Consider the following 13,351-nt stretch of genomic DNA (forward strand, 5'->3'; position numbering starts at 1 on the left):
GGGACCCGATTAGTTCCACACTATAGAGTCCAAACAGTTAACAAGGTACCACGGAAAAGGCCACAGGCTAATGTGCCGACCCCGCGACAGCCGACGGGCTGCTCGGATCTGTATCCTTAGTGGCTCGAGGGGTTTCTGGACCCGAGGCTGGGTATGCGCGGCCCCTCGAAATGAAAAAGGGGGAGTATTTACAAAGGGTGGAAAATAAATAATGTTCGTGATGCCACCCATGGGTCGTGGTAATGTGGGATACCACCACTGCTGCGTTTGGGGGAGCGCCCGGGAGCGATGGGATGGCAGCTTGTGATGTTAACCCCTCCGTGGGCAGGGAAGGTGTCCCGGGGCTCGGTGATGGAAGGTTTGGGACCCGTTGGGAGGAGAGGGGCACAACGTATTCACACAGTCCAGAGATTCTGACACAGACAACGGGTAAACCAAAGTCCTGAATGCCCTGTTGCCATTGTTGGGGCACGCGAAGTCCGTGTCCTTTTGGCATTGCTGGTTGGTCAGAAGCCTTGTCCCCTGGCACTGTGTTTACTCTTTGTGGATCCCTTATGCCTGAAACTACTCAGGCCCCGCTCACCCACGTGGCTAGCAGAGTGAGCTTGCTCTCGGGGTTCACGCTTGGGATTTTCTGGACGGTTTTGGGAAGACCTATCCCCCTCATTGCGCTAGTACCCCGATTTTGGAGCGGGTGGAGAACGGCTCAAGAAGACTCCGTCCTCGTCGGATGAATTACTGGGCTGCGTAAAGCTACTTCCCAGCCTAGGGTCTGCGTACCCCGTCGTGCCCTGGCCCCTGCCCGTTTGTAGCAGAAGGCCGCCGAACTGCCCTCCGTGGCAGTGTCGTGCCCCCTGTCACTACTCCCTGCGACCGGGGTTCCAGCTCCTTCCAGGCCAACGTCTGGCACATGGGACGGGTACAGGAGCCCAGCTCCGCAACGTGACCTTTCACTGTCACTGCTGCACTAAAACTGACTACTAACTGACACTTCTGGCCCTCCTTCTACCATCCCTCTATCTGGGTGGCCCTATTCCCCTCAGGCTTCCCAATGGGTGTCTGGTGGGTGTGGTGTAGAGTGTTCCTCAGGATTTGTGTATACAGGTTCTTAGCAACACCAAATGGACAGGACCCGTAACCAAGGAGGAGCGGGTACCTTGCAGAAGGGCAGATTGCACGGTACCCTTGCGATGACCTGATAGGCCAGGGTGTCACACTAAGAAGCAACACCAAGGGCACGGATCCAAGCGTGCTCCCTCCTTGCTGCAGCGGTGCTCAGAATTCTGGTTTACAAGCTGTCGGTGTCAGTATTCTTGGACTGAGTACGCAGAATCCCTTTTTTCCAACGGCACCCCTTCACTACCGCCACCAGGCCTCAGGGCACAACCCCCTACCCACGGTGGGGTTAGATACCTTGCTGCCATACCACCGCCACCGGGCTCCCCGACAGCAGCGGTGGTACTACATATTACCACGCACCGTGGGTGGGGTCACGAACTTCTAACTCCCCTGTACATATTCTCCCCCCTTTTTAATTTTGAGTGTCTGCACGAACCCCCGGGTCCGGAGACCCCTCAATCCACCGCGGTTCCGGATACGAGCGGCTCGGTCACTGACACGGGGTGGTACACCTCGAAAAACCTGGCGTCACGAACAGGATATGAGCAAGACCCACTTACCTGGGTGACGTGCTCCTTGAAAGCCGAAAACTGTGAGTCAAGAGTCTTTTTCCCGCCAATTCCGCCATTTTCCGCCATCTTTTCGCGCCAAAAAGCTGTCTTCCCCGAGAAAGCACGAGAAGTCTAAGCCCAGTCCTTCGTCTTGCATGTGAGGCCAAACCGGAAGTTCCCAGAGGGCCACAGCGCGCGAAAGAGTGCTGAGAAAAGACCAAGGGGGGGTGCAGAGATGTCGGCTCCAGACGATGAAAGTGTGGCGGTGCTGCCTCCGGCCGACCAGGGTAATGATGGCGCAGCGGACGCCGCTCTGGCCGCAAGAGCGGTGCCCATAATGCCGATAACATTGCCGTATGTACCAGGCGCTGCCTGGCTCCCACAGTATGACGGCCGACCGGATGCGCTGCAAGGATTTAAGAGGAAAATCTGTAACGTTCTTCACATGTATGCCTTGAACGGGCGGCAGCGGGCGGCGGTAGTGCTCGGGCAGCTGACTGGCGCTGCCGAGCTGGAAGTGGAGACGTGGACTGAGGCAGATCGGACATAAGTAGCAGCCATTTTCAGGAGACTGGGAGCTGCATTTGAAACCCGCACGGAAGCAGAACTGAGAATGAGTTTTACAGCTGCAAGCAACAGCCCCAAGACAGCATCCGGGATTACGCCCTAAAATTGCAAGCAGCACTGCGGACCCTGAGACTGACCAACAATATCGGAGAGTCGGAGGGGAACAAGATGCTGGTGGAGCAGTTCCTGCAAGGCCTCGGGTCGGTGGAGGACCGCAAGCAACTCCGGCTGTGGGCTTTCGAACATCCTTCTTTGGACTTTGCTACCCTGAAAGAGCGGGCAATCAAAGCCCTGCAGCCCCCAAAGGCTCCTGACTCCCCACTCCCAGCTTAGCAAGCTGATGCCTCTCCAGTGCAAGTGAAGCCTTCTGCCCTGGCCCTGCCTGAGCCGACTCCCTTTACAACTAACGGGAGTGGAGCACCCGATTTATCCACCCAAGTGCAGCACCTAACTAAAGATGTCGCCCAGATTCTGGAGGCCATGCAGCTAAAGTCAAAGACCACCTCCTCAAGGGAGATCCAATTGGCCGACTGCCCAGAGGACGTCCCCCGTACACATTAAATCCTCGGGGCCTCCGTTCAAATGGGGCACGGAACAAGAAGATTCTTTCAAGCGGATGAAGTCTGTCCTAACTGGGGAAAAAATCTTGGCTTATCCCGATCACGGCCTCCCATTCGTGTTGTACACAGATGCCAGTAATGTGGGATTAGGAGCCTTCTTATCACAGGTGCAGAAGGGCAAGGAAAGATAATCGCTTATGCCAGCCGAAAGTTAAGACCGACGGAGAGAAATCTAGAAAATTATAGCTCCTTCAAGTTAGAGTTCCTGGCACTCGTCTGGGCTGTAACCTAACGGTTCAAACACTACGTTGCTGCTGCCAAGTTCACGGTGTACACAGACAATAATCCATTGACTCACCTGCATACGGCAAAGCTGGGAGCCTTGGAGCACGGTTAGCCAACTATGATTTCATTATCAAACACAGGGCTGGCCGTAAGAATACCAACGCATATGCTCTGTCCAGAATGCCTCACTTGGTCAATGATGGAAGAGACAAAGATGATCTGGAAGAAGTCGAGCTACCTGCGTTCCATCAGCCTCGTCCTGAGGGACGATCCAGATCCAGTGCCCGTCAGCAGGAGATGACCTGCAACTCGTTGCCTCACCATGGCTGGCAAGAAGCCCAGGATCGGGACCCTGCAATCAAGTTAGTCAGAGTACTGCTGGCCAGAGCTGGTGCCCGTCTTGGACCAGGCGCTCCAGAAGAGGCCAGGAAATTGTGGCAAGACCGGAGTCGGTTTTATATGTACCAAGGTAAACTGTGCCGGAGCTTGACCAACCCTAAGACCCACGAGAGAATCTGCCAGATCGTGGTCCCAAAGTCGTACGTCCCAGTGGTGCTGCAGGCATACCATGACGGAGCCGGGCACTTTGGGTGGAAGAAGCTGGAGACGTTGCTGAGAAGCCGCTTCTACTGGATAGGAATGAGAGACTCCATAGAAGCCTGGTATAGAAACTGTGGCCCCTGTGCCTTGGGGAGGCAAGATGGCACCAGTCAGCGCGCACCACTCCAACTGATTGTCACCAAACAGCCTCTAGAGATTGTGGCTCTGGACCATGTCAAGTTGACCCCCAGCAGAAGCGTGTACACATATGCACTCATGATGGTTGACCACTACTCACGGTTCTTGGTGGTGGTACCTGTTAAGGATTTGACTGCCAGTACTGCAGCAAGGGCGTTCCAGGCCCACTTCTGTAGGCCACATGGGTATCCCGACCGAGTCTTGACAGACCAGGTCCTGCGTTCAAAGTTGAGATCTTCCAGGAGTTCTGCAACCTGTACGGGTGCAAGAAGATCCACACTACACCCTATCATGCACAGACAAATGGGATGTGCGAGAAGATGAACCACCTGGTGATCAATCTGCTTAAAAACCCGTCCTTTAGAGGAGCGTAACCAGTGGCCCGAAAAACTGCCAGACCTGGTAGACATCTACAACAACATCCCAGTGGGATCTACCAAGTGTACCCCAGCATACCTGATGAGAGCCCGCCCAAGAAGGCTCCCAGTGGACTTGGAGGTGGATTTTCCTGAAACCTACGCACCCAGAGAAGATTGGGACTCACGTCGCCAAGCCCAGTACAAACAGATTCAGAAGTGTGTTGAGGAAAGTTTGGATAAAACCCGGGAGCGGCAAGAAAGAAACTTCAACAAACAGGCTAGAGTGGCCCCCTTTGCCCCTGGTGAAATCGTGCTAAAGAAGAGAAGGCAATACAAGTTGGATAATCAGTGGGAGAAAGTGTCATATGTGATACAGCCATCCAACTTTGACAACCAGAAGACCTGTTTGATCAGCAAGGATAATGGGAGAACTATGGCTACGGTATCTAGAGACCATCTGAAGAGGTGCCCAGAACCTTTGAAGAGGGCAAAAGAACCTCAGTCCCAGCCTACAGTGGTAGAAGGGAGAAAGAAGGTGATCCATACCGTTCTAGGTGATTTTCCGGAAGATTGGCCTATGCAGAATGAAGCAGTAATAGTCCCTGTGTTAACATTCCCACACTCCAGCACCTAAGTAGCACCAGTCCCCTTGCCACGCACACGTAGGGTTTTGCCAGTTACACCCAGTAGAGAGGGCGAGGGACCTGTAGGAAGTGTAGACACTTCAATAGAAGGGGATGGGGACCCAAAATTGAGGAGATCAACTAGTGTAAACTTTGGTCAACCTCCACTGAGGTAAAGAGAAGAATGTTGAAATGTTATAATGCCAGTAGTTTTATGATGCCATAGACCTGTTAGGTATCGGTGCTTTCGTTTATTGTTTTTCACAGTTTGTTATTTTTCATATAGATCCCAGCAAATGAAAGTTTGAGTAAATAATTGAAAATGAATGAAGAAGTTACCTGATTAACAGCCAAATTCCTTTTCAGAGTGTACAACCGGTACATGGACTCCGTTATATTTTATAGGTATATATAAGTAAATATGGACCATGGTCACAGGACTGGCGTGACCAGCACAAACTTGTGTATTGTACATAGTTGCACCTCCTGTGCCAACCAGAGTCGTCTAAAGACAGCACCAGGGACCTTAACCTGGTCATGGACCCGCGGATAGGTTTCCAGGGGGTCAGGTTGTTTGGGTGGCGGGTTATTGGGTCCGGGACACTGGGACTGGACTGTCGCAGAAGGGGCTGCAACGGAGTAGGTTGAGCCTCCGTTACCATTGAAACCGGTAGCGTCCCACTGTTGGACAGTGAACTCTTAAAACTTAGCAACATTTAAGCAAAGTACCTCCCCTGTGTAAATAATAAATTAACAACATTAATAAATGTTGTGTAACATTTATTAATTAATTAATGTTAATTAATTAATTAATTAATGTTAATCGATTAATGTTAATTAGTTAATTAATTAATTAATGTTAATTAATTAATGTTGTGTAATTCACTATTGTGTATTATTAATGTTGTGTAACATTTATTTATTAAACCTGCCGCTCCCGGGTTTAAAATTAATAAATGTTGTGTAATGTTAAATTTTCCTTTTTCTTCTACAGTTAAAAAAACAAAAAACAAAAATAAACCTCTGGTGTCCTCTGGTGTCGTGTAGCTCGGGGACGAGCTACATTTAACCAAGGGGGAATGTGACGCCCTGGCCTATCAGGTCATCACAGCGTATTGTGCAATCTGCCCTTCTGCACAGTATCCGCATCCTCCTTGGTTACGGATCCCTGTTCTTTGGTGTAGCTAAGATCAAAGCCAGTCAAAACCCTAGGAGCATTTTACACCACACTCACCAAACACACCATTGGGGGGACTGAAGGGAATAGCGCCGCCCACTTGGGGGGTTGGTAAGGGGAAAGTGAAAAAGTGAGAGGAGAAGCAATAAAAGGAGTGGAAGGAGCCATACGGGTGAGTGGGACCCGATTAGTTCCACACTAAAGGGTCCAAACAGTTAGCCACGGAAAAGGCCACAGGCTAACAAGTAACACCAAGGGCACAGATCCAAGCGTGCTCCCTCCTTGCTGCAGCTCAGAATTCTGGTTTACAAGCTGTCGGTGTCAGTATTCTTGGACTGAGTGAGTATGCAGAAACCCTTCCTTTTCCCAACGGCACCCCTTCACTACCGCCACCGGGCCCCGGGGCACAATCCCCTACCCACGGAGGGGTTAGACACCTTTCTGCCATACCACCGCCACCGGGCTCCCCAGCAGCAGCGGTGGTACTCCATATTACCATGCACCATGGGTGGCGTCATGAACTTCTAACTCCCCTGTTCATATTCCCCCCTTTTTAAATTTGAGTGTCCGCACGAACCCCCGGGTCCGAAGACCCCTCGAGCCACCGCGCTTCCGGATTCGAGCGGCTCGGCCGCTGACACGAGGGCGGTACACAGGCATTGAATTTCTCCTGAGCATAAATAATTTACAAAAACGGTGTGACATCTCCCCTATTTTTGATAACCAGCTAAGATAAAGCAGACAACTGCGGGCTGATATTAGCAGGCTGGGAAGGCCCATGGTTATTTGGTCCCTCCCAGCCTAAAAATATCAGCCCACAGCCACTTCAAAATTGGCACAATGCCCAGCACTTCCCGATTGCCCTGGTGCAGTGGAAATCGGGATAATATTTTGGGGGAGTTGATGTCAGTTGTTTAATTTCAGCTGGCATCAAGCCCAGTGGTTAGTAATGGAGGGATGTCTATCAGACATCCCCATTACTAACCCAGTAATAAAAAACTCTACACACACCCACAAAAAAATAATATATTAAAAACTCCCCCATACTATTCCTTGTTCACCAATGTATTATCAAAAATGTTCCCACCATGTTCCATCGTAGTCCACGGTCCCAAATGCAGTTCTAGTGACTGTGCATAGCAGTAAAGTACAGCTATTCACAAGCGCCAGGTAGTGATGACAATTCTCATCAGCATCGCCGTTTCTCACTGAGCGCAGCATTGAGCCAGCAGCAATGATGAGAGCTATTGTAGCTACCTGACCCTTGTGAATAGCTGTACTTTTTTCTGGTATTCACAGACACCAGAGCAGCATTCAGGGATCATGGACTAAGACGGAATTTCGTGGGAACATTTTTGATAATAAATTGGTGAACTGTCGCTACGCCTCTGCTCTTCCTGATTTCCCTGGTGTGGTGGAAAACGGGGTAATAGTACTTGGGGCTGATGTCAGCTGTGTAGTTTCTATGGGGAGATAAGGTATGCACACCAGTGACTATGTAAGGGGAATACATGGAATAGCAGAAACTGCTGTGTGAATACTGACTTGAAAAATCCAATAGCTATGTGTAAGAGTGAAAATGTGAAAAATGGAATCTGCATTACTGCCATGAACATATGAATCAAGAGAAATTTAGCTACTGAATTGATCAATGCAATAGAGCCCCAACACTACGCCAAAGTATTTCTCTACGTTGGGGTCCCTAGCTTGTGTGTGTCCTCTCATGCAGTTAAAAAACTTACCGTGTATGGGAAGCTGAGACCCAGGCTATATATGCGTATGATATGGATTGGCAATAGGTGTGTGTGGGGAGGGTTCCCAAACGAAAAACTACTAACAATAACGAATAACGTTTGGAACACCATTCTAAGTCTGAACTGGGTGCAAAAACCTAAAAAAACATCACTATGGGGAGATAAGGTATGCACACCAGTGACTATGTAAGGGGAATACATGGAATAGCAGAAACTGCTGTGTGAATACTGACTTGAAAAATCCAATAGCTATGTGTAAGAGTGAAAATGTGAAAAATGGAATCTGCATTACTGCCATGAACATATGAATCAAGAGAAATTTAGCTACTGAATTGATCAATGCAATAGAGCCCCAACACTACGCCAAAGTATTTCTCTACGTTGGGGTCCCTAGCTTGTGTGTGTCCTCTCATGCAGTTAAAAAACTTACCGTGTATGGGAAGCTGAGACCCAGGCTATATATGCGTATGATATGGATTGGCAATAGGTGTGTGTGGGGAGGGTTCCCAAACGAAAAACTACTAACAATAGCGAATAACGTTTCTGCTATTCCATGTATTCCCCTTACATAGTCACTGGTGTGCATACCTTATCTCCCCATAGTGATGTTTTTTTAGGTTTTTGCACCCAGTTCAGACTTAGAATGGTGTTCCAAACGTTATTCGTTATTGTTAGTAGTTTTTCGTTTGGGAACCCTCCCCACACACACCTATTGCCAATCCATATCATACGCATATATAGCCTGGGTCTCAGCTTCCCATACACGGTAAGTTTTTTAACTGCATGAGAGGACACACACAAGCTAGGGACCCCAACGTAGAGAAATACTTTGGCCTAAGAAACGGGCAGCACCTCTTTTCCCTAGTTCAGGAACGGGCCCAGGTGTTGTAATACGGGACGAGTGCAGGGTTTCACGCCTGTTTGTCTCTCCAAGGCCCCACGTCCAGGGGACCCCCTCACCCGGAGGATCGCCACCGGTTGCAATGGTGGCGGACCTCGGCCATCTCTTTCCCGCAGCCCTATCCTCCAGTCTACCTCTCCAGAAGCTGTGAAACGGGACAGGCCGGTCACGGGAATATTTACAAACCCAAAAGTTTTTAGGTGACCTGCAAGTTCTCAGCCTTGTCTCTTTAAACGGGGCAAAAAAAAGTCCCAACGGGGACGGGCAGTATGGTCCTAACGGGGACTGTGTTCAACTTGGCAGCCGGGATCCGCTGCCTTTAACTTTCATGTTAATCAGGTGAAAGTCTCGGATGATTAGTGCTCATTCATTCAGCTATTTACACAATCAATATATTGCACCCCTAGATGGCAGTCTTCCTGTACCTAAGCGGGGGCCTACCTAGGTTGGGGCGTGTGGACTTCCTGGGCCTAGTGCTATCAGGGTGAGGCAATGGGATAGAGGGGACAACCGGTCCCTCTTCCCGTATGTCAGGTATAGCTGGTAGAGACCTACAGGGGCATGGCATAGGTGCATCCCTGGGCGCTTGTTCAGGTGGCTCGCTGGCGAGCGTCTCTGTCTCTATTTCTTCTACGGGTTGTGGGAACATTATCACAGGAACAATTACCGCACCATTCTGCATAGGCCTGTCTGCTGGGAAGTCATACATCACGGTATGAATCACCTCTTTCTTCTGTCCCCCGTTCGGCACGGGAACCGGAGCCTCATCTACCAGTCTCAAGGGATCCGGGCATCTCTTCAGGTTGTCCCTGGAAACAGTAGCTGTGGTCTTCCCCTGGTCGCGACTGACCAAATAGGTCTTCTCGTTTTCCCATTCAGTAGGCTGTATGACGTATGGGTCTTTTCCCACTGGTCGTCGAGCTTATGTGTCCTTCTCTTACGTTTCAGCACCACATCCCCGGGTTCAAAGGGGGTAGCCGGAGCCCGCTTGTTGAAGCGCTGCTCTTGCTTTTCTCGGCTCTGGCGCAGATTCCTCTCCACATACTCCTGGATCCGTCGGTATTGCGTCTGTCGCTTGGTATCCCAGTTCTTAGTGGAGGGAAGGGCTTCAGGTGCTTCTATGTCCATTTCTAGGTCCACTGGCAGCCGTCCCAGTTGGGCTCTCATCAGGTACGCAGGCGTGCACTTGGTGGAACTGCAGGGGATGTTATTGTACATGTCCACCAGGTCAGGCAGTTTCTCCGGCCATAGGTTCCTTTCCTCCAACGGTAGTGTCTTGAGGAGGTTCAAGACCACGGGGTTCATCTTCTCACACATCCCATTAGTTTGGGCAGGATATGGTGTGGTCCGGATCTTCTTGCACCTGTACAAGTGGCAAAACTCCTGGAACACCTCCGCTTCAAAGGCCGGGCCCTGGTCCGTGAGCACCTTTACCGGGTAGCTATGCGGTGGGCAAAAATAGGCCTGGAAGGCTCTGGCCGCAGTACGACCCGTCAAGTCCTTAACGGGGACAACCACCATGAACCTTGAGTAGTGGTCTACAATGGTCAGGGCATAGGTATACCAGCTTCGGCTGGGCGTGAGCTTGACGTGGTCCAAAGCGACCAACTCCAGCGGCTGGTGAGTGATGATAGGCTGCAGAGGGGCCTTCTGGCTGGCCTCGTCCCGCCTTCTCAGTGTACAGGGACCGCACTCTCGACACCAGGCCTCCACAGACTCCCGCATCCCACTCCAGTAAAACTGCTCCTTCAGCAACAGTTCTAGCTTTTTCCAACCAAAGTGCCCTGCGCCATCATGGTAGGCCTGCAGGACCTTGGGCATGCTGGCCTGGGGGACCACCAGCTGGCGAACCTTCTCATGGGTTTTCGGGTTGATCAGCTCCCTATACAGCTTCCCTTGATGTAAGTACAGCCGGTCTCTCTCCTTCCACAACTGCTGAGCTTCTGAGGGGGCTGCGGGGTCCATTCTTGAAGAGCCCTGCGCAATCATGGTTTTGACCAGTTGAACTGCAGGTTCTTGGTCCTGAACTTCTTGCCACCCTTGGCTGGGCAGCGGATCAAGGTTCACCTGCTGTTGGTTAACGCAGGGCTTCTCATCCCGTGGGCGATGGAACGCAGGTAACTCAATTTCCTCAAGGTCGTTGCCCTCCAGCCCTTCATCGGGTAGGCGCGGCATCCGCGACAGCGCATACGCGTTGGTGTTTTTACCCCAGCCCTGTACTTGATGGTGAAATCGTAGTAGGACAGTCGAGCCATCCACCGCTGCTCTAGGGCACCCAGCTTAGCTGTATCCAGATATGTCAATGGATTGTTGTCCGTGTAGGCAGTAAACTTCGCCACCGCAAGGTAGTGCTTGAACCTTTCGGTTATTGCCCACACGAGGGCTAAGAACTCAAGCTTGAAGGAGCTGTAATTTTTGGAGTTCCTTTCCGTTGGCCGGAGTTTTCTGCTAGCGTAGGTGATCACTTTCTCCTTCCCATCCTGTACCTGGGACAGAACTGCACCCAGGCCACATTGCTGGCATCGGTGTAGAGGACGAACAGGAGGCCGTAATCGGGGTAGGCCAAGATCTCTTCCCCTGTCAGGGCTGATTTCATCTGGTGAAAGGACTCCTCGTGCTTCTCACCCCACACAAACGGGGGCCCAGGGGCTCTCCCGTTCTTAGTCTGTCCACGAGGAGGTCTTGCATGAGCGCGGCCATCTTCGTGTACCCCTTGATGAAACGGCGGTAGTAGCCCACCAGGCCCAGGAACTGCCTCACCTCCCTCACCGTGGTCGGTCGTGGCAAGCTCTGGATAGCAGCAACCTTTTCAGGATCCGGGGCTACACCTTCTACGCTCACTACGTGTCTGAGGTATTGCACCTTGGGTTTCAACAGATGGCACTTGGAGGGCTTCAGCTTCATCCCGTACTTAGAGAGGGCCGCGAACACTTCTGCCAGGTGCTCCAGGTGGACTTCGTACATCTTGGAATATACGATCACGTCATCCAAATACAGTAGAACAGTCTCGAAGTTGAGATGCCCCAAGCAGCACTCCATGAGCTGTTGGAAGGTCCCGGGGGCATTGCATAGCCCAAACGGCATGCTGTTGAACTCGCAGAGTCCCATGGGGGTAGCAAATGCGGTCTTCTCACGATCTTCCTGTGCAACCGCCACCTACCAGTATCCACTGGTAAGGTCAAAGGTAGAGAAATAATTAGCAGTTTTTAGTGCAGCCAGCGACTCTTCGATGCGGGGGAGAGGATAGGCATCTTTATGCGTGATCTGATTGATGTTCCGGTAATCCACACACATTCTCATGGTACCATCCTTCTTCTTTACCAGCACCAATGGAGCTGCCCAGGGACTACAACTATCCCGGATGACCCCTGCCTCCGTCATGTTCCTCAACATGTCTTTGGCGCATTGATAGTGTGCTGGTGGGATCGGCCTATACCTTTCTTTAATGGGTGGATGTGTGGCAGTGGGGATATGATGTTGAACCCCCATAATCCTCCCAAAGTCTAGCGGGTGCTTGCTGAAAACCTGCCCATACTCCTGTACCACCCTGTATACCCCGTCTTTGTGGTGTATCGGGGTAGACTCAGTGCCGACATGTAACTCCCGGCACCACTCCTCTATCTGCATGGATGGGGTGTCACTGCTCATGTTGGGTGCAAGGTAGTGGGGGTGGTTTCATGGATGGAGTGGGCATCTATGGTGAACAGCTTAGCTATGGTGGCGTGGCGGGGGAGCCTAACTTCTTCCTCCCCGCAATTCAGCACTCTCACAGGCACTCTCCCCTTCTTGACGTCAATCACCCAGCTGGCTGCTATTACTGTGGGCCAGTGCCCCTAAGGCGAGGGTTCCACCAACGCTGGGTAATCTTGTCCCTGGTTGCCTACTGCTGCTCTGCACCAAATCATCTCGTTCCTTGACGGGACCACTAAAGGGGCTGTGTCCATCACCCGCACTCCACTAATCTCTCCACCCGTCAGGTTCACTTGCTGCCGATGCAGGAGGGCTCGGATCTCACACTGTAGTGCCCTCTGCCGACCCCCTCCCGCAGTGGCAGACAGCTGCTGCAACAGGCTCAACACTTCTCCCATACAGTGCTCAATCACGTTGGTCCCTAGGACCACTTTCGGATTACAGTCACTGGGCTCATTCAGCACCACAATCATCCCTTGGCACTTCAGCTGGGTACGTCCCACAGTCAGTGTCACCTCTCTGAACGCCACCTGGGTCATAGGGAGCCCATTGGCCGCAATAATGGTCTTACTATCATCGTGAGGGACAAGTTCACTATCGACCCAGTATCGCTGGTACAATGAATAAGGCATAGTCGTTACCTGCGATCCGGTGTCCAACAGGGCCATGGTCGGGACGCCATCCACCGCCAGGGAGATGATGGGGCAACCTCCAATGTACCGGCCAATCAGTCGGTGTGATACCAATGTGATATGACTGAAAGAATGTGTGATTAGATAGGAATCATAATCAAAAGATAGGAGTGATCCCAGATATTATTTGACCTATCAATAATTCAGTATCAAAGAGATGTCCTTTGGATGGCCAATATGATGACCAAAGAATACATGTCAAACAGCAGTTTCAAGATAATGAGGAAGTCACATTTACAGTTCCACTTACCGGAAACTTGTGGTTGGCTTAAAGACAGGTTTAAGGAAGCTTGCATATGAAATTTACGGCTCATTGCAATATTTCACTAACACTA

Source organism: Anomaloglossus baeobatrachus, chromosome 10 (genome assembly GCF_048569485.1).
Source record: "Anomaloglossus baeobatrachus isolate aAnoBae1 chromosome 10, aAnoBae1.hap1, whole genome shotgun sequence".
In the NCBI taxonomy this organism is placed as follows: Eukaryota; Metazoa; Chordata; class Amphibia; order Anura; family Aromobatidae; genus Anomaloglossus; species Anomaloglossus baeobatrachus.